The sequence below is a fragment of the Aquarana catesbeiana genome, linkage group LG07, assembly GCF_042186555.1.
Source record: "Aquarana catesbeiana isolate 2022-GZ linkage group LG07, ASM4218655v1, whole genome shotgun sequence".
In the NCBI taxonomy this organism is placed as follows: domain Eukaryota; kingdom Metazoa; phylum Chordata; class Amphibia; order Anura; family Ranidae; genus Aquarana; species Aquarana catesbeiana.
In genome coordinates this window covers 67,039,487-67,063,365 of record NC_133330.1, presented here as the reverse complement: position 1 = coordinate 67,063,365, position 23,879 = coordinate 67,039,487, and the positions used below count along the sequence as shown (strand labels likewise).

The 23,879-nt window shown below is 41.1% G+C and overlaps 1 protein-coding gene across 3 annotated transcripts in view; it reads left to right on the top strand.

The window, feature by feature from the left end:
* CACNA2D3 (calcium voltage-gated channel auxiliary subunit alpha2delta 3) overlaps positions 1 to 23,879 on the top strand; it is a 1,508,837-nt gene that overhangs the window by 1,233,422 nt on the left and 251,536 nt on the right. The gene's annotated exons all lie outside the window — the stretch shown is intronic.

The following is a 23,879-nucleotide window of genomic DNA, read 5'->3' as shown; positions in this document are numbered from 1 at the left end:
CTCCTCCCTTTTTTGCTAGGGTATCTAATAAAGACATTGGCCAGCCATAGATGGAGTGAAGGTATGAATGGAAGCTGAGGGCAGGGCTTGGAGTATAATGCCCCATACACACAGTCGGATTTTCCGACGGAAAATGTGTGATATGACCTTGTTGTCGGAAATTCCGACCGTGTGTAGGCTCCATCACACATTTTTCCATCGGATTTTCCGACACACAAAGTTTGAGAGCTTGCTATAAAATTTTCCAACAACAAAATCCGTTGTTGGAATTTCCGATCGTGTGTACGCAAATCCGAAGCACAAAGTGCCATGCATGCTCAGTATAAATAAAAAGATGAAAGCTATTGGCTACTGCCCCATTTATAGTCCCAACGTACGTGTTTTACGTCACCCTGTTCAGAACGATCGAATTTTCCGACAACTTTGTGTGACCGTGTGTATGCAAGACAAGTTTGAGCCAACATCCGTTGGAAAAAATCCTAGGATTTTGTTGTCGGAATGTCCGATCAATGTCCGATCGTGTGTACGGGGCATTAAGAAAAATATGGACAAAAAAAAAAAATTGGGATTGATTTACTAAAATTGGAGAGTACAAAATCTGGTGCAGCTGTGCATGGCAGCCAATCAGCTTCTAACTTTAGCTTGTTCAATAAAGCTTTGACAAAACCTAGAAGCTGATTGGTTTCTATGCAGATTGTGGAGACATCATAGGTATTTATTGGTAAATAAAAGACAAGGGGCATTACACATTTGGTGCAATAGTGAATTTTATGATGAACAATAAAGAATACGCTGCGCTAAAGTGTGCTACACCATGTAGATCTGTACTATAGTATACCAGACTTATGCATACCTGCAGATACACATATATATACAAATTACCAAAAATAAAGTATATAATCAATACCACCACTGGGTAGACAATGTAAGTGAAGTGCTCCTAAATAATACGGAGTAATATGTAGAAATTATCCAGTGAAATATAAAAAATATATATATATAAATGTGACACACTATAAATAAATAATATTAATATGCAACCACAAAAATGAATCTACTGAAGGTGCATGCATGAATAAATATTGATATACACAAACTGATCAAATAAGCATGCTAAAGTGCATACATAAATAGTGCTAAATAAATTCCAAATAATCTTCCAAAAGTGTTTTAGTGCCACAGTTCTTGTGAAGAAACAGTTCTTAATGAAACAAAGTCCGAGGCTCCATTCACACTAGCGCGTTTTTTGATGCATTTTGCAGAAATGCATGGGAATTTTTTAACATGGGTTCCTATGGAACATGTTCACATCAATGCCTTTTTGTACCTCTGCGTTTTTGGATAGGGTCAGGGACTTTTTTCATGCAAAATGCAGCGTTTTGCATGTAATAGAATTCGATGGACCAACATCAAAAACGCAAGTGCAGTGTTTTTGCAGCGTTTTTACAGCGTTTTTGCAGCGTTTTTGATGCGTCTTGTGTTTTTGGCGTTTTTTTTTTTTTTTTTTTAGACTGTATACAGTCTAAAGAAAACTGAAAAAAAAAAAACCCAAAACGCGACAAAAATGCCGCAAAAATGCTGTAAAAATGCTGCTCAAAAACGTGGCAAGCATCACAAAAAAAACTCCAGAAACGCTCAAAAGCAACATGCATAGATGTGAATCGAGCCTTAAGAGTGATTTGTAAAATCCTGTTTAGGGAAATCATATTAAGGTGCTTGTGCTTGATGTCCAATGGTCTTATGCATTAACATGCCCATAATCACATTCATGCCATAGATCATGCATTGGTGCGATCCGGTGACCCCCTAGGTAACGTGCCATTTTGCACGAATTATGAGACGTGTTTAACGCATGCAGCTGAGTAGTGACGTTAACTAGGCATAAGGTTCATTGAGGCTCGCAGGATTTTTGATCTCTTTTCCAAATTTTATGATGAGCTTGTTTTTATTGCACCAAATGTCGCTCTGTGTCTTTTATTTAACAATAAATACCTATGATGTCTGCACTTAGAGGTACGTTTCTCTCTTTTCTCTCCTGCTTGTCCACATAGAGCCTGCTTCTGCTCCTATGATATAGCTTGCTCTAGTGCTTAGACATCTCTCCATAGGATCTACTAACTTGCTAATGGCACACATCACTACTTGCATGGACTATTCTCATGATGAACTCTTACTAATTTTATGGACACTTTCCCGTGGACCAGAGGTTGCTCATAATATGCAAAGTCCATTTTAGCCTGTGGCGCCTCTCTCCTTGCTCTAATTTTATATTGATTTTTTATTGCCTTGTGGGATGGGATACAATGCTGCAAAGTCCACTTTAACCACTTGCCGACCAGCTGCCATCATTATATTGCGTCAGATTAGCTCTCCTGAGCGAATCGGCATAGGTGTACGTCGGCCCCTCTACGAGCGATAGGGGGTGCATGCACGCGCCCGCGGCGCGACACTGGAACTGATGCATGTGGCCGGCGGCCGCAGTGTCCACCGGCCACCCGCAATTGCTCCACAGAGAGCCAGAACGGAGATCTGTGTGTGTAAACACACAGATCCCTGTTCTGACAGAGGAGTAGAGAGAGATCTGCTGTTCCTAGTGATCAGGAACAGCGATCTCTCTCTACTCCCAGGCAGTCCACTCCCCCCACAGTTAGAAACACCTCCCTAGTGAACACTTAACCCCTTGAGCGCCCACTAGTGTTAACCCTTTCCCTGCCAGTGACATTCATACAGTAATCGGTGGCTATTTTTAGCTCTGATCTCTGTATAAATGTCACTGGTCCCAAAAAAGTGTCACAAGTTTACGATCTGTCCGCCGCAATGTCACAGTCCTGCTAAAAATCGCAGATCGCCCCCAATACTAGTGAAAAATAGATAAATATTAAAAATGCCATAAATCTATCCCCTATTATGTAGACGCTATAACTTTTGCGCAAGCCAATTTTTTTTACTAAAAATATATAGAACATATATTGGCCTAAACTGATGAAGAAATAGTTTTTTTTTACTTTTTTGGGGGATATTTATTATAGCAAAAAGTAAAAAATATTGTCTTTTTTTTCAAAATTGTCGCTCTATGTTTGTTTATGGCGCAAAAAATTAAAACCGCAGAGGTGATAAAATAACACCAAAAGGAAGCTCTATTTGTGGGAAAAAAAGGACTTCAATTTTGTTTGGGTACAACGTCGCACGACCACGCAATTGTCATTAAAATGACGCAATGCTGTATCGCAAAAAAATTGTCTAGTCATTAAGGGGGCAAATCCTTCCAGTCCTTAAGTGGATAAAGGGTAACTCCACTTTCGTGGGGGTGGGGGGGGGGGGAATAGCAAACAAAGAAAAAATAAAATAGCGTATACAATTGCGACACAAGTCATATTGTAATTGAATGTTATTTAAAAATGACCTTTCCTTTTCAATCTGCAGCTCTGTAATTTTCTAAAAATGCAATGCAATATTCCCACCTGGAGGTGTTCTGTACACAGAACGCCCCCACCCAGAAACATAATTTACTGCTTGTGTGATTGGCTCACTGATTTTCCCAGAAGTCTGCACTAAGTCAGATTTCAGGCATCCCCTGCAACAAAGATGTCATTTTTGGTGAGATACTTTCAACAGGAAATCACGGCTAAAGGGATGCAGGCCTAGCAGCTTTCCTCATTAGTGCCCTACAGGTGCACAGCTGATTGATAATTATGAAATCACTCCCATTAGACTTAGCACAGGGACACGGAGGAACAAACAGTGATTTCTTCAGAATAACAAAAGGTAGGAATCTGCAACAAAGTTTGTTCAAATCCTTATAATGTACATAGATCACCCAGAGGGGAATGTTTTTTCTCAACAAAAGTGGAGTTACGCTTTAAAGACATGTGTGCCCCCTCCCCCACACCCCATCATGGATTGCAGCCACCACTAGAGGGAGCACTTGGGAGATGGTTGGTTTAGGTTAAGAACAACCCTTTTCTGCCTTCCAAAAGCTTCCTCTAGAGGAGTCCAGGAGCGATTTATGTGGCAGCACAACAGGATATGAACTGCAGTCAAGAGGCTGCGGGCTGTGGTGGTGGTGAGGAGGGAGGGAGCACACAGATCTCTTCATCTAATGTACAGAATCTCATATAGTTTTGTGCAGCAAATAAGGACTTTACTAAGTGAAATACAAAGGCTGCAATTTCTGGCCTCCTTTTAAAAATTGTAGTCACATGATGTTTGAAAAAATTTCAGTGAACCTATACAAATGATCAATCCCACACCAAAAAATTATTCAGGAAAGTATATAAAGGTTGTTGAGAAAAAAAATACTAAAAGTGAAGATTTCCTTTTACACCATTTAGAAGGATGGGATAAGTGAGTCTTTCCAAGAAGTCAATGACAGATAAATATAGCAGGCATTTGTATGAAAAGCACTCACATACTTACAGGGCCAATGTACATGTATAAATATCCAAGTAATATATAGTGCTGGACTTTGCACTTCTAAGTGCTGGTCACATGGTGTGATATCAGTATCCGTTCGTCTTTCTCAGATGGCAGAGGACTGGCAGGAGAAGGGTTAATCTTTCGATGCAAGTCACGCTTCTTCGCACAGCTGCCAGTCTATTCTATCCACTATTTGTAGTGTGTCTAAAATTAACGTGACAAATGCCCTATGCTTGCTAGTTTGTGAAATACACATCAATAAAGATGTTCTCAGATAAACATTTTAAGTGATAAGGTTCACTTGCTGACGGTCTGCATGCCAATGTATTTCAAGTACAGAAGGCCAAAAATGTAAAATGGGCACAAGCCCCAAGCAGCTTCCACCCAGACTGCATTTCTCTTTTGATCAATGGCAGTGGTGGGACCCAACTAGTGGCTCATTGTAGATTTTTTTGTCTTGACTTCTGCTAAAGGTGTATATGAAGCCAGACAGAGAGTGTCTGATTTTAGGTTGATATTCATTTTTACAGCTCTAACTTTAATATTTCTTCTTTCTTAACATGGCTCTGCGATGTTTTGTCTATTTCGGGTTGAAAATGTTTTTATTTAGAAACAACCATCAGAATATAAAATACACAAATATGACACTCACGATATTGAGATAAAACAATCCGCTCAGTGGCATGACTCATACTGATAAGTAATACAGTACAAAAACTATGAGAAGTGTCACTCTAAGACAATAGAAAACATTTTTTTACCTGTAATCATATAAAAATAAGAGGAGAAAAAAAAAAAAGGTAGGAGAATAGGTGAAAATGAAAACAAAAGAAAAGTAGGAAAAGGGATGGGAGGGGGAGGAAAGGAAGAAAGGGAATAGGAAGAGAGAATTAGCAAGGAAAATTCACTGATAACAGCAAATTTTACTTGCACCAATAGGGACAAGAGAGATGTTAGCCATAAAAAAAGGAACAATATAGTGAAAAGGGAAGATGGCAACTCTGGAAGCCACTCCTTAAGGCATCATCAAGAGTGGACCCATTGGGGTTGAGAGCATTGTAGCAAGGGTTTCAGAGGAAGAGAAATGGAGCCAAAAATACCATAAAACCTTATTTGTGTTATTGTCCATTGCCAGCATCTACTCCATTCTTATAATGTTGTTCATAGTAGAGACCCACAAAGACAATGGAGGCATTGTGGCAGATTTCCAATATAGCGGAATGAGTTGCCGTACTGCAGACAAGAAAAAATGGAGAAGACATCTTTTCTGGAAGGTAATAAAGCCAGGGAGAATAGATAGAAGTGCAATCGCTGGAGTTGGTGTTATAAGCTCATCATAAATTGAACTATATATTTGAAATACCTGGTTCCAGAAGGGCGTATCCATTCATTTTCCCACCAGACATGTAGGTACATATGTCTGGTGAAGCCGTTCTACATCGCCAGCAGGAGGCCAAAGTGGACGGGAAAATTTTGTGTAAATTAGAAGGATCTCTATAACATCGTTATAGAATTTTGAAGTTCTTTTCTTGAGAATAGCAGGAAAAGGTAGACTTATGGGTAAAATTAAATGAAGTCTGCCAGTCCACCCTTAAGACTTCTCCTAAGTCTGCGGACCACCTCCTGGTGTATGCTGGCGGGTCATTATGTGTGAGGGCGTGAATCAAACAATATAGTGTTGAGAGTAGGTGCCTGGGCAAGTCATGCAGATTGCACAGCCTTTCAAACTCAGTGTGAGGGTGATTTATTTGAGAGGAGAGAAACACCTGTGCAGTGAATGAATATAGGTGTAGTGTAAAAAGCCAATCGCGCAGATAGCTGGGGTTCCCCGTTGGGGATGGACGAAGGTATGCACCCATGGCCACTCGGATCGCAAGAATGAACCCAATGTGGAATTGTCGAATGGGGGGTCAACAGGGAGGGATCCGTTGTTAGAACCCCAGAGAAGGGCTCGTAGATCTACAGGAGCTAGGTCCTGTTCAACCATAACAGAGGCCTTCGCAAATGGGCATGGAAACCATTCGAGAGTGCGTGCCATAAGAGCAGATTTGTAGTATAACTCATAATCCGGGAGTCCCACCCCCCCTGGGAGCTTCAGTAGGGTAAGTAAATTATATCTAACTCTGGATAGACCACAATTCCATAGGAAATGAATAGAAAGAGAGCGCAAGGAGATAAAAAAGGATTTGGGTACTCAGATAGGAATGGTTTGAAAGAGATACAGATGTTTTGGTAGGGTATCCCTTTTAAGGGTATTAATGGGGCCAAACCACGGTAAAGAGGATCCCCTCAAGACGCTAAGTCCTTTCGTATGCGAGAAAGTAGGGGAATATAATTTAAAGAGAATAGATTTGACAGATTGGCAGGAATCAAGACCCCCAGATACGAGCTGACCTTAGGTTGCCATTGAAAGGAATAATTAGAGGAAAGTGAGGACATCGTAGCCATAGGTAGAGATACATTGAGAGCTTCTGTCTTAGAGATGTTAAGTTTAAAGTTGCTGACAGAACCAAAGCACCGAAATTCATAGAAAAGGGAAGGTAAGGAGGTATGGGGTTGTTGTACATAGACAAACAAGTCATCTGTGTATAGAGAAAGCTTATGGCGGGAGGAGGGCATCTGAATGCCTTGAATAGAGGTGTTTGGATGAATGGCGCACGCTAGGTGTTCAATGACTATGATGAATAGAAGCGGGGAGAGGGGACAACCCTGACATGTGCCATTTGAGATATGGAACGGCTCAGATGAGGTACCATTTACCATGAGAGAGGCAGAGAGTTGGGAGTAAAGGGACATCACCTTAGAGATAAAAGATGTGCCCAAACCCAATTGTTCTAATGAAAGACGAAAAAATCTCCAACTAACCATATCAACTGCTTTTTCTGCGTCGAATGATAGGAGACAAGCTTTCAATTTATGTAGTTGGATATAAGATATAAGGTGTGTATTATCTTGGTCGTGTTGTCCCTAGCTTTGCGACCCGGGACAAAACCAACCTGGTCTCTATAGATAGTCACAGGTAAAAGCGGGGACAGGCGATAGGCAAGTACCTTTGCAAAGAGCTTAAGATCGATATTCAATAATGAGATCAGATGGTAGCTGCTGCATTGCGAAGGATCCTTGCCACGTTTTAGGAGGAGACACATTAGCTGATAAGAGACCTCTTGAAGAGTGAACAGAGTTGTCTATGGCATTGAACGCCCGAGTAAGAAGTGGTGTCAGAAGGGGCGCAAATATTTTATAGAACCAATGTGTAAACCAGTCTGGCCCGGGACATTTGCCTATCTTCGGGCCTTCGATTGTTCCCAGAAATTCAGGATCAGCCAGGGGCTTGGATTGTTCCCAGAAATTCAGGATCAGCCAGGGGCTTGTCCAAGTCAGTGGCATCTTGGGGGTCTGTTTTGTCTATTTATTGGTCCCCTGTAATAACTCATATACTACACTACCCCTAATTACATTCTCACTTGTTGCAGATTACAGTGAGGATAAGGCATTGGCACTGGTCAATGCAGAGTGCAATAATGGTTTAAGACCAGTGATGATATATATAGCAAACCAAGGTTTAGGAACCTGTGATCCATAGATGTATAAAAGACCACCTTGTTAGTAAGGTTGTTAGGATTATCCACTACTGTGGGTTTCCAGAAACCCTCCAGGTTTGAATGTCGTGGTCAGCCAGCCATTGTCAAAACACCTGAACAGTGGCTGTTTGGATCTTATTGGATGTAGCTACTGTTCTACTCACGGCCGGATCTAGGAGGGTGATGGGGGGGTGCAGCCCCCCCCCCCCAGATTTCACTTGTGCCCCCCCCAGGCCAGCCACTCCCTGTGCCTGGTCACTAAGCTCCCCTCCCTATCCCTGCACTCAGGACACTGGATCCATAGATCGGACTGTACACGGTATGATTACCAGCCCCTATGTCCTCCAAGGTCTGCTCAACTTCTGCAGCAGAAATGTGCATGGGGGTGATAATCAAACCGTGTACAGTCCAATCTATGGATCCAGTGTCACCTACTGTATGGAGGTGTGCTGGTATGACATGAGTGGGAGAGTAAAGCACAGCCACGGTCACTTCTCCCTGGACTCTTAATTTTACTTCCCTGCTCCAGGCTGCCCTCCCCTTGTCTCATCTATGAATCCTGTGTCATGTGCTGTATGAAGGAGTGCTGGTATGATCGGGGAATGGTACTGAGACCACAGTGGGATTTGTGGAGGAGGGGGGATGAGGGGCAATTTGGGGGGTTTGCTAGGAATGGAGGTGTGCTAGGAATGGGTAGGGGGATTTTTGTTAAAAGGGGACTGGAGGAGGGATTTGATCCCCTGTATACCCTGCCCTACTGACTCCCTGTCCTCTGTCCTGCTGATCCCTGTACCCTGCCCTACTGACTCCCTGTCCTCCGTTCTGCTGACCCCTTTATACCCTGCCATACTGACCCCCTGCCCTCCATCCTGCTGACTCCCTGTCCTCCACCCTGCTTACCTCTGTACATTGCCCTGATAACCTCTGCTCTCCACCCAGTTGATCCCTGCCCTCTACCCTGCTGACCACCTGCATACCGCCCTGCTGACTCACTGTACACTGCCCTACAAACGAATGGCCTCTGGACAGTGCCCTAGAAATGGCTGATCCCCTGTACACTGCCCTGCAGACCTTGCATCCTTTGCACCCTGACATTTTTTACTGCACCCCCACATTAGACAGACGGGATCCAGCCCTGGTTCTACTGCAAAATTTCCAGCAGGCTCCTTCAACAAAAATTGTTTAAAAGATTGAGGCCAGCAGGACCACAGTCTGATTGACTCTCAACAAGATTTGCACAGTGTAGGGCCAGCTTAAGCATATTGAATCTGCTGTAGGGAATGGATAGGGAAAGCTGACAAACTTCTTTTATTTTATTCTATTAGAGTATGTTAGAAAACTACTCAAATTGTGATCTAACGCTTTGGGCAATTATTCCTATTTTAGGTTTTCGTTCTGCTTATATTATTGGAGGGTTTTTTGTCTTTAACTATTTTTTTGGGGTTCATTTGAAGTCAGTGGTCACTTTTCGCTGCTGTCCCATCCATAGCAAATTTTTCTTCTTTTCTTTTTTTTTGCTCCAAGGCTTTTCTTTAAAAGTGGTCTTTTGCTTCAGTGGGTATTATTGGGAGGTTTTCATTTATTTTATGTTTTCATTTTTGATTTTTATTGTATGTTGATATGTTGTTTTGGCCTTTTGGTTAAACTTTTTTTTTGCTGTAAACCTTTCCAATAAAAAAGTGAATTTTGCTTCATACGATGGTACAGTATATTAGGGTTTTATTTCATTTTGAGGGTTATTGGTTTTAATTTTATATTGATAGGACCTTTTCTAAGTTTTGGGTGCTCAAAGCGCATTGTTCGATTATTACTGACCATCTGTTATTGGAGCTACCTTTTGTTTACAGCACACCGCTAAAAAAAAGAGAACCTAAACCACCTCATATTATGTCACTCACATTCACTGCACCCACAGTAATTTTTGCAGTTAAAACCCCGTACTACAACTTTTAAGCTGCTGTAGTTAGTCACAGGATGTGACCATCTGAAAAAGGTCAATATAAATACAGCACTATAATAAATTACTCAAAATTACAAAATGTATATGTATACACCCTTACGATACATATTCTTAAAGTGCTTAGTGCTCATATCCCCAAAATGCATTCATTAAAGTGCAAAATCCACAAATAAAAGTGTCCAGTGCAAAAGTGTTCAGTGTCCATCTAACTGCACAGCAATATTTACAGTTGGACTGTTCCACCACCCCTCCACAATAGTCCCACAAATACTTTAGTCTTCTATTCCACTTTAACTTTCATATACAGGTGCATCTTAAAAATGTAGAATATCATTAAAAAGTTAATTTATTTCAGTAATTCAATTCAAAAAGTGAAACTCATATATTATATAGATTCATTACATAAAGAGTGATATATTTCAAGCATTTCTTTCTTTTAATTTTGATGATTAGGGCTTGCAGCTAGTGAAAACGCAAAATTCAGTATCTCAGAAAATTGGAATATTACATAAGACTAAAAAAATAAGTATTTTTAATACAGAAATGTTGGCTTACTGAAAAGTATGTCCATGTACAGTATAGTATGCACTTAATACTTTTTCAGGGCTCCTTTTGCATGAATTACTGCATAAATGTGGCGTGGCATGAAGGCGATCAGCCTGTGGCACTGCTGAGGTGTTATGGAAGCTAAGGTTGCTTCGATAGCGGCCTTCAGTTCGTCTGCATTGTTGGGTCTGGTGTCTCTTATCTTCCTCTTGACAATACCCCACAGATTCTCTAGGGTTTAGGTCAGGCGAGTTTGCTGGCCGATCAAGCACAGTGATACCATGATCATTAAATCATCATTGATAATTTTGACAGTGTGGGCAGGAAAATGAAATGAGCATCTCTATAAAGCTGGTCAGCAGAGGGAAGCATGAAGTGCTCTAGAATTTCCTTATAGAGGGCTGCTCTGTTTTTGGACTTGATAAAACACAGTGGACCAGCACCAGCAGATGACATAGCTTCCCAAATCATCAATGACTGTGGAAACTTTACACTGGACCTCATGCAAGTTGGATTCTGGGCCTCTCCACTCTTCCTCCAGACTCTCTTCCTCGAAATGAAATGAAAAATGTATTTTCATCTGAAAAGAGGATTTTGCACCACTGTCATTTCTGTCCTTAGCCCAGCTAAGATGCTTCTCATGTTGTCATTGGTTCAGTGGAGTGGCTTGAAACAAGGAATACAATATTTGCAGCCCATGTCATGGATACGTCTGTGTGTGGTGGCTCTTGAAGCACTGAAACCAGCCCTAGTCCACTACTTGTGAATCTCCCCCAAATGCTTGAATGGCCTTAACTTCACAATCCTCTCAACGCTGCGGTTATCCCTGTTGCTTGTGCACCTTTTTTTTACCACACTTTTTCCTTCCACTCAACTTTCCATATTGCTTGGATACAGCACTCTGTGAAAAAACAGCTTTTTTAGCAATGACCTTTTGTGACCTTCCTTGTAGAGGGAGTCAATGACTGTTTTCTGGACAACTGTCAAGTCAGCAGTCTTCCCTGTGATTGTGTAACCTGCTGAATCAGACTGAGAGACCATTTAAAGGCTCAGGAAACCTTTACAGGTAATAGAAGAAAAAGGTGCTACTACTCCAGATTAGGTAGAGATCCTCCTGAGCTGTCACGTGCAGGATGTGCAGTCGCTCAGCTGCTAACGAAGTAAATGGATAAAAGACAATCCGCAACTCCTTACATGCTCTTCAATAAGTCCAAATTTATTGTAACTCCATAAAAGATGAATATGTACGCCAGATGTTAACGCGTTTCAGTCATAATGGCCTTGTTCACGTGAACAAGGATCTCTACCTAATTTAATATAATAAGTTTAGGCTTATTGAAGAGCATGTATTGAGTTGTGCATTGTCTTCTATCCAAACCTTTACAGGTGTTTTGAGTTAATTAATTGATTAGAGTGTGACACCATGAGTCTACAATCTTTACAAACTTTTTCACAATATTCTAATTTTCTGAGATACTGAGTTTTGGGTTTTCACTAGCTGTAAACCATAATCATCAAAATTAATAGAAAGAAATGCTTGAAATATATCACTCTGTGTATAATGAATCTATATAATATGAGTTTCACTTTTTCAATTGAATTACTGAAATAAATTATTTTCTTTGATAATATTCAAATTTTTTTAGATGCACCACTATAGTGCTCTATCAAACACCACGTGATACCTCCACCTGCACATTCCACTCACTAGATTTATAGACCCGCTATCCCAGGGTCTATAAACATTCAATAGATATGGAGGGTTCCGTCACTCCTCCACTTATAGGGTTCCTTCTCTCCACCTGAAGGGTTCCTCCACTTGGGTATGGTTCGGCCGCTCCACCTTATCGGGAGGTTCCACCATCACTGCTCTCAAATCCACTCCACCCCTCCTCCAGACCGTCTCTCTACTCTTTTACCGATATTATTCCTCTCACTTTCACTCATGCAAGCAGGTGCCAACAGCAGGGAAAAGCACAATAAACTCCCATAGTGTTACACTGCTTATTTATATTTAAAACATCAATAAAGTTATGGTGCTCACATTGGTATGTGCTGTCTCCCAGTACTAAGATCAACCGCATGTTAGAGAAACAGCATCAGCTCCACCATTCTGACTAAGTGCGAGCATGTCCTGTATGCGGGATGACATCATGTAGCTCCATAAAAAGTTAGGCATTCACCATTTAGGTCTATAATCTGTAAGTAAAACTGTTTGGCTGCTGGCCAATTGTACCATACTGTATCCTCTTTGGTCTCTTAAATCTTTTAGTAAAACACCTACCTGCACCCCTTTTTTTCTAGTAAGACTATATCTATAGGTTAGAGGAAAGAACTCTGGAATGGTGCACTGTTTTCCTGTAATTGACACATATGGACTACCAAAGATTTGTTAAGGCCTCATTACAGTCTTTGGAGCAGACTGGTTCATCTGTCAGAATGAAATTACAATCCACAGCAATTTTCTGCTCACCAATGTTATTGACTTGCTTTTCTACAAATCCGGTCTCAGGCGAAATGATTAACTTATCACAAACTATGAATAAACAGGAAATTTACTCCAACATTGTATCTACCTGTCCTTGAAATTGTCAACCAAAAAAAAGCTAAGAGGTTGGAACCGGCTAGAAGATTACACCTTGTGCCTCACAATCCTCTGGCCAGCCTTTGAGTTACTCACTTGTCTGCAGTAGACTCCAACTCCTGCTCTATAAATTTCTCAACTCTCATTACTTTGTGAGTCTCTACATATCACTGTTGTTGACAAGACAGACAGAGAAATTATAGAAAAAGAACATTTAAAAGGAAATCCATTTAAGAGGTAATTTTATGAAATGTCCTAATATACAGCTCCAAGGAAAGTAACCACTGGAAATCTAATGAATTTACTTTCAATGTTAAGCTAATGCAAGACTCTAAATAGAAAGACCTTGAATACAAAACAATCCGTTCTCAGCAATTGTGATCATTCTTGCAACCAGTTTTAAAGACATTCACAATATAAGGTCATGCAAAGTTAAACCACATGTATACGTTGCGTCCAGCAATAACAAAACACTTGCTTCCAACATTATAAAGTGCACAATGAAAAAATATGAATCCCGGCTTAAATTTTAAGATGAAAGGCCATGATTTAAGGAGTGATGGTTTATCTGTTATAGCTCTGTAACATTTTGTCTTTTATTATTCAAAGAGTTCAGGGTTCTTATTTTAAAAGGGCTTCTCTTTTCTAATCTATGCATTTTTTGGCATTGGGATATAGCTTTCTTTGTGAGATCATTGTCAAATATCTTCAAGTTATCTTTCAGTCAAAACAAGCTGAACCTACTTAGGACTGGCAATGTCTTGATTTATTCAAAGGATACGTCCACAAAAAACTGATAATTAGGAACTGGATGGATTCCATTGTGCTGGAGGACATGCTGGCTGCTTACATACTTGTTGCTCTTCAACAGAGAAAACTGTAGTGTAACCACACATTTTGTTGTGAAAAAAAACATTCCCCTCCTGGTGATTCGTGTACATTGCAAGCAATATTAACAAACTTTGTTGAATATTCTTACCTTTTGTTATTCTGAAGAAATAGCTGTTTGGTTGTCTGTGTCCATGTTAATCTACGGGGAGTGATTTTATAATTATTAATTATCTGCTGCACTTGCTGCTTCAAATGAGCAAACTGGCTGATGAATCCCTTTAGACATGATTTGCCTTATTATTATTATACAAGATTTATATAGCGACAACAGTTTACGCAGCACTTTACCTTATAAAAGGGAGACAGTTACAATACAATAAAATACAAGAGGGTTAGGAGGGCCCTGTTCATAAGAGCTTACAATCTAATAGGGTGGGACAAGTAGTAAAAAAGGTTGTAACTGTGGGGGATGAGTTGATGGAAGTGATAAAAAAAGATTAGAGGCATGATAGGCTTCCCTGAAAGATGAGTTTTCAGGGATCACCTAAAGGCTGCCAGAGTAGGAGATAGCCGGACAGATTGAGGTAGAGAGTTCCAGAGGATGGGAGAGGCTCTGGAGAAGTCTTGGAGATGAGTATGAGAGGAGGAGACAAGGGAGCTTGACAGCAGAGTTGTGAATGGCTTTGTATGCTGTTAGTATTTTGAATCTAAATTGGTAGGCGATCGGAAGCCAGTGTTAGGATTGGTAGACAGGAGTAACTCACCAAAAATTATATTTTTGTTGCAGGGGATGCCCGAAATCTGACATGCATCTTAGTGCAGACTTCTGGGAAAATCAGTAAGCCAATAACACAAACAAGAAATTACTTTTCGGGGGGGGGGGGGGGGCAGAAGGAGCATGTACCCTGCTTGCAATGTTAATATGTGGAGCTGGGGTGCACTGGGAGCTTCTGCTGCTCTTTTTACTTGCGTGGCCTTGACAGCTGCTGGAGGGAGGATTCTGCTCTCTCCAGCCTGCTATGGGCAGAAGAAAGGGAAAGCCCACAAAGAACACACCCTTGTCTCAGCATGGGGTCACTGGAAAGTGAGGACAGGCTGCCCTTCTTGTGGGCATATTCTGGGCATCTTCTTGCCATTTTGCATACATTTTACATGCATGACCAGAAACAGGAAAAAGGAGAAACTGCCTTCCGACTGGGCACCACACTGAGAATTGTGTATGAAGTGAGTAAGTAGAAAGAGGTTGGGGGGGGGGGGCTTAGAAACAGAGAGAGAAAACTCCTACAGGGTATAGTGTAGTAATTAAAAACTCTTTGCATTTAATAGATAAAAGATATAAAATGCACTGACAGACATACCAAGGGGCAGAGCATTGTATGACTCAAAAGGCAGATGAACCACTGGGATGTACTGTGGGGAACCAGTCCTCGGGGAGCATTGCTGAGCTTAAGTTGGGGAAAAGTGCTGTAGGATCCCTAGAATGGACAGATGAAGGCACTGCAGCCATCAATGGGAGACCTCCCACCTGGATAACATCCTCATGAGATAGTCCAGGAAATGCATTTCTGAGGGGTTTCCTCTTTCTTCGGCCCTGGGGCATTTTGATGTTTCCATCTTCTGCAGTGCTTCTCCCTGGCTTGAGCTTGGCAAAGCTTCTCGAGCATCGGCTCCCCATGGCACATCCGAGTGGTTCATCTGCCTTTTAGTTCCTACAATGCTCTGCCCCTGGTGTGTCTGTGAGTGCAATTTACATCTTTTTATTTAACAAATACAAAGAGTTTTTAATTACAACACTATACCCTGTGTGCTGGCTTCTTTCTCTGTGTTTTTCATGTCTCTGGAGCTCACCCTCTGGCCACCCATAAGTTCTGGATTCCTGGTGTAGGCAGCTGTATATTGTATAGTGCCTCCATATCCGTGACCATTCCGATAGTAGTGAACCTTTCATATGGTGTTACACACTGTGCTTGATCTTGTCACAATTGTTTATTTAATTTTTACCTTCCATTCAGAGTTCTTTTCATTGTTCCCTCATTTTATTGTGCCAGTATTATGCCAGGTAGTTTGAGATATGCACATAGCAGCTCTAGTATCCTTTATTGGGGAACAGCTTAGCTTTAAACCTCCCCTCTCCTGCTCAGAACCCCCTAGCAGCCCCTTTGCCTCCTCGCTCTTTTAGAGCCCTGCATCCCCCTTCTTCCCTCAGAGCCCCCCAATCCCCTTTAGTTTCATGCACCCCACAGAGCCCAGCTTCCAGCTGCCCTCCCCTTCTTCAACCCATTGACAATGATTCCAAAGCACTCCTTCTCAAACTGACAGCACTGATGCAAGGGCATGCATTCCTTACTGACATTGGCAGACATAGGCAGCACTACTTTTCCTTTTAGCAGCAACCAATCCAACTCATGGACATTTTTTCCCCCAGTGTCACCACTGATGCAGGGACATTTTTTCCTCCAGTGTTACCAACGATGCAAGTACATTTTTCCTTCCAGTGACACCACCGAAACAGTGAGATTTTTCCTTCCAGTGACACCACTGATGCAGTCACATTTTTCCTTCCAGTGTTACCACCGATGCAAGTACATTTTTTCTTCCAGTGACACCACCAAAACAGTGATATTTTCCTTCCAGTGACACCACTGATGCGGGGACATTTTTCCTTCCAGTAGCACCACTGATGCAGGGATATTTTTCCTTTCCAGCAATGACACCAATGCAGGGACATTTTTTCCTTCCAGTGACACCACCGATGCAAAGGCCTTTTTTCTTTTCAGTCGCACAACAGACACAGGGACATTTTTACCTTACAATAACACCATCTCTGCAGGGACATTTTTCCTTTCAATGACACAAGAGATGCAGGGACATTTTTACCTTTCAGTGACACCACCAATGTGGGGGCTTTTCTTTCCTCCAGGGACACTACTGACACGGGGACATTTTTCCTTTCAGTGACACTACTGGCGCAGAGACTTTTTTCCTTTCAGTGACACCACAGAGACAAGGACATTTATTCTTTCAGTGACACAAGAGATACAGGGACATTTTGACCTTCCAGTGACACCACCAACTCTAGGACATTTTTCCTTTTGGTGACACCACAAAGGTAGGGACATTTTTTTTCTTTCCAAGCACACCACCTATTTTGGGACATTTTTTCTTTTTCAGTGACACCACCAACAGAGGGGCATTTTGCAAGATTGGTGCCCTTTAAGATATTTATATATTTTATTTCCATTTGGAACATAGCCAGCCAATGCAACAGGCACGTACTGTATTGGAATGTAATCCTATTCGCTATTAATTTCGGTGTCTGACACAGAATTGCTGGCTGCATACACTTATGCGCATAGATGCGTTTTACAGAATTCTGAAAACTCTCCGTTTGAGGTTCAATCGCTAAAGCCTTTCTTAAAGCTGAACAGACCTTGCCCTGTCTTGATTAATTGGATGGTAAACTGGTGACATCGAGGCCTATATATTCATCCTGACACAATGAGGACAGACCAGATGTAAGGATCAGGCCAATTGCTCTGGGGAGCTTCCAAATTAACCCCTTCAGCTTCAAGCAAGCCTATGAAAAACAGCATTGTCTCCCAGAACCCTGTATTCATTACACACTCTCTGCAAGGCTTTTGGAGTTTGTACTCAGTGATGATTTATAAAGTGACAGATGATTACTTGTAACCTGGCAGAGCACAGTGTAAAGGGATTTTGAGGGAAAACGCAAATGATTATTCCAAAAGCTTTAAAAACGAGGACATTCTATTGAGTGATGATATCCTCAGATGGATCATCCCCAAAGCTACACTCCAGACACAGCTCATAAGGAGAATGTTATCAGTTGTGGGAGAAAAAAAATCATTATCCTGTATATAACAGCCCTGGAATCAATAATCTCAGATTTGTTGATCCGTTTGTTTAATTGTAGCTTACCATCACTGTAAAGCCATGCCATGGGATCTGTATTTGCCATTGCCATTTGGTTCATCCTTAAACTAGATGTCGTGGAACAACTAGGATGCTTCAAATGTACTTGTCAGAATGTATATGTTTAGTTCCCCAGGAATCTCTGTGCGATAAGCACAAATTTGACTCCATCTCCGTCTGCCATTAGTCACACCCTATGCAGTCAATTTAAAATATATCTCACATTAAAAAATAATATCTAGTCTACATGATTAAAGTGGAATTTCATTTAAAAGGGAAAGTTCTGCTTTTCCGCCACCACTCTCCCTTTGTCACTTTTGGATATATATTTTTAGGGGGCAGAAATAGTTTTGACTAGGCGATCTGAGCAGAAGTTTACCTCCCCTTTTGCCTGCAACCTCCTGGGACCCGTCACAGGTCCCAGAAAGCTGCACGACCATTCACAAAGTGCAGCTCGACTCGCGCATGTAGAGTGAGAAACCAACTGTGCAGCTGCAAGTAGTCACGGTTGGCCTCCTTTAGTAAACATGCCTGCGTCGGAGACCCGCAGACCGGAGAGGAATTGGCATGGGTGAGGCCAGTGATGGATCCTGTGACAGGTAAGTGACCTTTTATTAAAGTCAACAACTACAGTATTAGTAGCTGCTGGCTTTTATTTTTTTCATACAGCATTAAAGCGGAGTTCCACTGGTTTTGAGTTTATTAAAAGTCAGCAGCTACAAAAAGTATAGCTGCTGACTTTTAATAAACAGACACTCACCTGTCCCACGGTCCAGCGATGAGACCACACAGAGCCTCCGTTCTCTCCCCCTCCTCTTTGCGGCGCCGACATTGTGAGTGTGGGTGCCTGGCTGTAACAGTTTGCGGCTTCACAGCCGGGCATGCACTGTGCATGCGCGAGCCACGCTGCGCTCCATCAATGGCCAGGCAATGTTCTGGGACCCGTGACGTGTCCCAGAACATTGCCGGGAGGGAGGCGCCGCATAGAAGTCGCCTAGGCAACCAGAAGTCGGAAGGAGGAAGTGGGACAGGAAGTCCCACTCCAAACCAGATACCCAGCTCCCCCCCCCCCAAAAAAAATGACATGCCAATTGTGGCATGTCAGTTCCACTTTTTTGGTGTAACTCTGCTTTAAGATCCTCTTTAATTTCGTATTATAAACTAAGTGTGATGTGTAAAGACAGGCAAAACAAAAAATAGAATAGCCCATATCTCAATGAAATTACAGCGATTTACTAGGGAATGAAACAAACTATATGTGCTCTCAAAAGTTAGTGATACCACCTAGTCAAACATTTAAAAGAGGATTCCTGAATGCGAGTACTAATGGAGGAAACATGGGCCAGATGCATAATTTTCTGGATCTGTGTAGGGGAAAACTCAGTGCCCAGCTCTCTCTCCCATTCTTTGATAAAATAAGGAGCTGTCTAAGCGTAAGCCTCAAGCACCAACTTATACACGTAGGAGAGCAGATGCCTAGATTCTAAGGACCGTACACACCAAGATTCAAAGGGAGATAGTGTACCCTGTGGGCGCAATGGGGGTTGCAATTTAGAGAGGAAATCCACCAATATATGTCTCCAAGATGACATCGGGAAGTCCCCATAATGGGACCGCAAAAACAGCTTCCCTTCAGGTGCAAATTTAGTGCACGACATGTCTCCATTCGCTTCCCATGAGAGGAAAAAATGAACATCCTCTCCTGGGGGAAACCATGGAAAGCCTTCAAGAGGTATCAGGGAGGAAGTCCAAGTGGCATACGCACCTTGAATATTTAGTCTATCCCACACTGTGAAGGTCGCCTGAGTCAATGGGGATGTCCAGTCCGACAGTCCGTTGTCTACCATCGGTAGCCATGGGGCCCCAGCCAAGTTCCTACCCATCAAGATCTTCCCTAAAGGAACCCAAGTTTTAGTAGAAACATCATGCCTCCAATTTAAAATACGCACTAGCATCATGGCCTTATAAGACAAGGAAACATCCGGTAAACCTGTCTCTTTGTCCCGTTTATGTCAAAGTAAAATGTCATACGCAAGTCTGCACCTCTCAGATTTTTGATGTTATCTGTGTCCCACTGGGAACCTAATTCTGAGAATACTTGTAATCTGGAGAGAAAGTGTGGGGAATCCAAAATGTTACTGTTGTAATTGGAACAGGAGTAGTGTCTTTCAATGGAGATACTTGTTCAGTGGCATGCCTTCCTCTCATTTCTACTTCCTATTGTGTCTCTGGGCAAAGGAAATTCAGGGACATTTTTCCAATGTGGATAGAGCAATACAACCTGACAGAAGTTCTAACTCTACTCCACTCTGTTCAAAATTGTATTTATTTTTATTTTTATTTCCAAAAATGTGGGACTACTGAATAGATTGGGCAGCAATTTAATATAAATTAAACTTGATCACCATTGATCTTATTACTGTTTTAATATTTGTTCTTAAGGAGATTCACTACAGCAGCAAGCTTAGATGGCTTACCTACACTCCTGAATTGGCAGTGTTGAATTCAGGGGTACAGCAGCTTATCCCCAAGGCACCCCCCATTCCACTTACATTTCATCCAGCTGCAAAAGAAAAATGCCCAGCCAGTAGACAGAAGAGCAATGCTGTTGAAGCTGGCCATACACAAATCAAATGTCACCTGATTCCTGATGAATTAGCAGTGGGTGGCTCTATCAGCACCACCCAGCTCAACAAATCTTGATTTTTCATTCTTCTTCTTTCAAAGAAACCAGGAAGAAAATTCTTGCCTGAACAGTGCCTGCATCCAATATGCTTGGAGCTGTTCGGACATTCAGACTGCTGCGAGTTACGGCTGTCAGAATACAATACCCTCCACTGCAGATTACTCTATTCCAGTGTGTATGATCATCTTCATACTTGTACTTATATCATTATATCTATTATAATACCTGTCTGGGTTCAACAGAGAGAATTCTGATTGGTTGCCATGGGTTAATGCACCTTAGAATTATAATTTACTAGACATGTGCAAACTGAAATATTTTGTTTCGGAATTTCGTTTTGTCCGAAAAATAAATGTATTTAGTTACTCCCGAAATTCGTTTTTATTTATTTTGTTTTTCGTTAAAAATTGCATTCGTCCGAAAATCCAAATTAATTAAAGGCGAATCTGTCTTTCAAGGCTTATTGTGTCTGTCGAATGTTCAAAGAAGATTCGACAGAGCAGCTAAACTGTACGACGCTGCAATCGTACATTTCCGGTCAAATTTTCCGCCTACAAGCTAGCTATGGTAGAATTCTAATGTTGTATGACTAGTAATAATTATATTTATTAATTATTTTACTAGTCAACCAACATTAGAATTTGACCGGAAATGTACGATTGCAGCGTTGTACAGTTTAGCTGCTCCGTCGAATCTTCTTAGAACTTTTGACAGACACCATAAGCCAAAGATTCGACGTTTGTATGTTTTTCGTTGCTTTGTCAAATCTTCGTTGTTCATGTTGAATGGTCTACTTGTAGAATAATCTTGGACTAATAGAGTTAAGGTTAGGCACATTCAACCACAGGTTCGATAGACACAGATTGTTATTGTCAGCGTCATGTCGAATCTCCTATCTATATCGAATTGTCGTCGCAACGATAATGAAAATAAAGCATTTTTTTATGTAGGTTCTTTCGGTTTTCGTATTCTGCGCTTTCGTTACCGTTTATTAAAACGATAACAAAAATATCTGAAATTCGGACGAAAATGCATTTGGACGAAAACGAATGCACATGTCTATAATTTACTAAGCTTTTTGTAATGAGAAGAACTATGTAGAAAGTTGTATGGTAGAGGACATGTCATAAAATCCAATCTCAAGTTCACATTGGCATAATCCTATAAACGAATATGGTATTTTTGAAAACAAAAGTAGTGGGAGTTTAACCGCTTTAAGACTGGCCGCCGTCGTTTCATATCGGCACAATGGCTCTCCTTCGCGAATCGCCGTAGGTGTACGGCGGCTCACGCAGGCTCAGTTGCAGGAGCATGCCCGTGGGTCGGGAGGACTCGATGTTCTCCAGTGGCCCGCGATTGCCTTGTACACAAGCAGAATGGGGAAATGTCTATGTAAACAAGGCATTTCCTCGTTCTGACAGGTGACATGACAGGGATCTACTCTTCCCAGTGGCCGGGAACCGTGATCTCCGTCATGTCCCAGTAAGCCCACCCACCCCCCCCCCCACAGTCAGAAACAATCATAGGGAGCACAGTTAACCCCTTGATCGCGCCTAGTGTTAACCCCTTCCCTGCCAGTGACATTTACACAGTAATCAGTGGCTATTTTTAGCTCTGATCGCTGTATAAATGCCAAAAAAACGTCAAAAGTGTCTGATCTGTCTGCCACAATGTCGCAGTCCCAATAAAAATCGCAGATCGACGCCATTACAAGTAAATAAAAAAAAATAATAAAAATGGCATAAATCTATTCCCTATTTTGTAGACGCTATAATTTTTGCACAAACCAATCAATATATGCTTATTGCGATTTTTTACATATCGGCCTATACGGATGAAGAAATTTGTTTTTAAAAAAATGAATGTGAGATATTTATTATAACAAAAAGTAAAAAATATTGGGTTTTTTTTCAAAATTGTCGCTCTTTTTTTGTTTATAGCGCAAAAAATAAAAACCGCAGAGGTGATCAAATACCACCAAAAGAAAGCTCTATTTGTGGGAAAAAAAAGGACGTTAATTTTGTTTGGGTACAACATCGCACCACCACGCAATTGTTAGTTAAAGCGACACATTGCCAAATCGCAAAAAATGCTCTGGTCGTTAAGGGGGTAAAACCTTCTGGGGCTGAAGTGGTTAAATATGCCAAATGAGAGCAAAGTCAGAATAAAAATCTATATAAATTTTATTACACATAAAACATTGTCATAAACAGAATATTAAAAACATAGATACAGTATGCATAAAGAAACTTTGCAATAAATACAAAAATATGTAAATCTGATGGATACATGTACTTGTAACTGGTCTACGCGTTACGCGGGATTCCCCACTTCTTCAGGACCATACATATATTGCAAGTGTGTTATATACAGAGTTTCTTACTATAGAAAAGAACAAAAACACACAAGTAAATACAATTATACACCATAAACATATTATCAGACATAATTACAGCTATAAATTACCCTCAGTGAGTGGAAGTAAAAGAAAGAGGGGTGGAGAGGATGGGGGAGTGGGGGAAATAAAAAACACCTAAATATTAGTAGTTGTTCAATTACCTCAATATCATAAATCATCAAAACAGAGGAGAGGAATACAGGATCTGTCTCAGATGTTTTGCCTACCGGCCCATAGACTATAGTGTGGACCTGAAAGACCCATAAGATATATTTAAGGCAGGGTGTGATCCCATATAGAGGATATTAGTAAATAGGCAACATATTTGTCTCTTACCTATTAAGGCAGAAGTAAACATAAATATCCAAAAGGGGAAAATAAATATATTGTGTATAGCAATATACCCCGAACAATGTGAACCCCAATATCTATTTAGGACCAAGGGGACAGAACCAGGTAATTGGCTAACATGTACCTAATATTATTGAAATATTCAGATTCAGAATAGTTTATTAATCTCAATGGGAATTTCATAAATTAAATAGACAATGAACCTTCCAGCCTTACAAAGGTGTCAGTCCTACAGCAGCTATAAAACACTGTCCCTGGAATTCATAAAGATTAGCACAGGCAGATTTTAAGAAAGGGCCTCTCATGCTTTCTAAAAGTGGTGAAGATTGTGTCAAATTTTAATTACCTGTCTGAAACTTCTACTTGAATTTGGCTCATGCTGCACCACTTTTAGAATGCATGAGAGACACTTTCGCAAAATCTGTCGCTGTCAACCAAAGTGCTGCAAATACTTCATGAACTTGGTGCATTTCTTTAATAGAAAGGATTAACGCCTGAAAAATGGTGCAGCATTTTTATTCAATTCTGTTAAAAATAGTTTGCAGGGGGTTAACTGATGTATATTACATAGTCTGCCCCACCTTCACTAATAC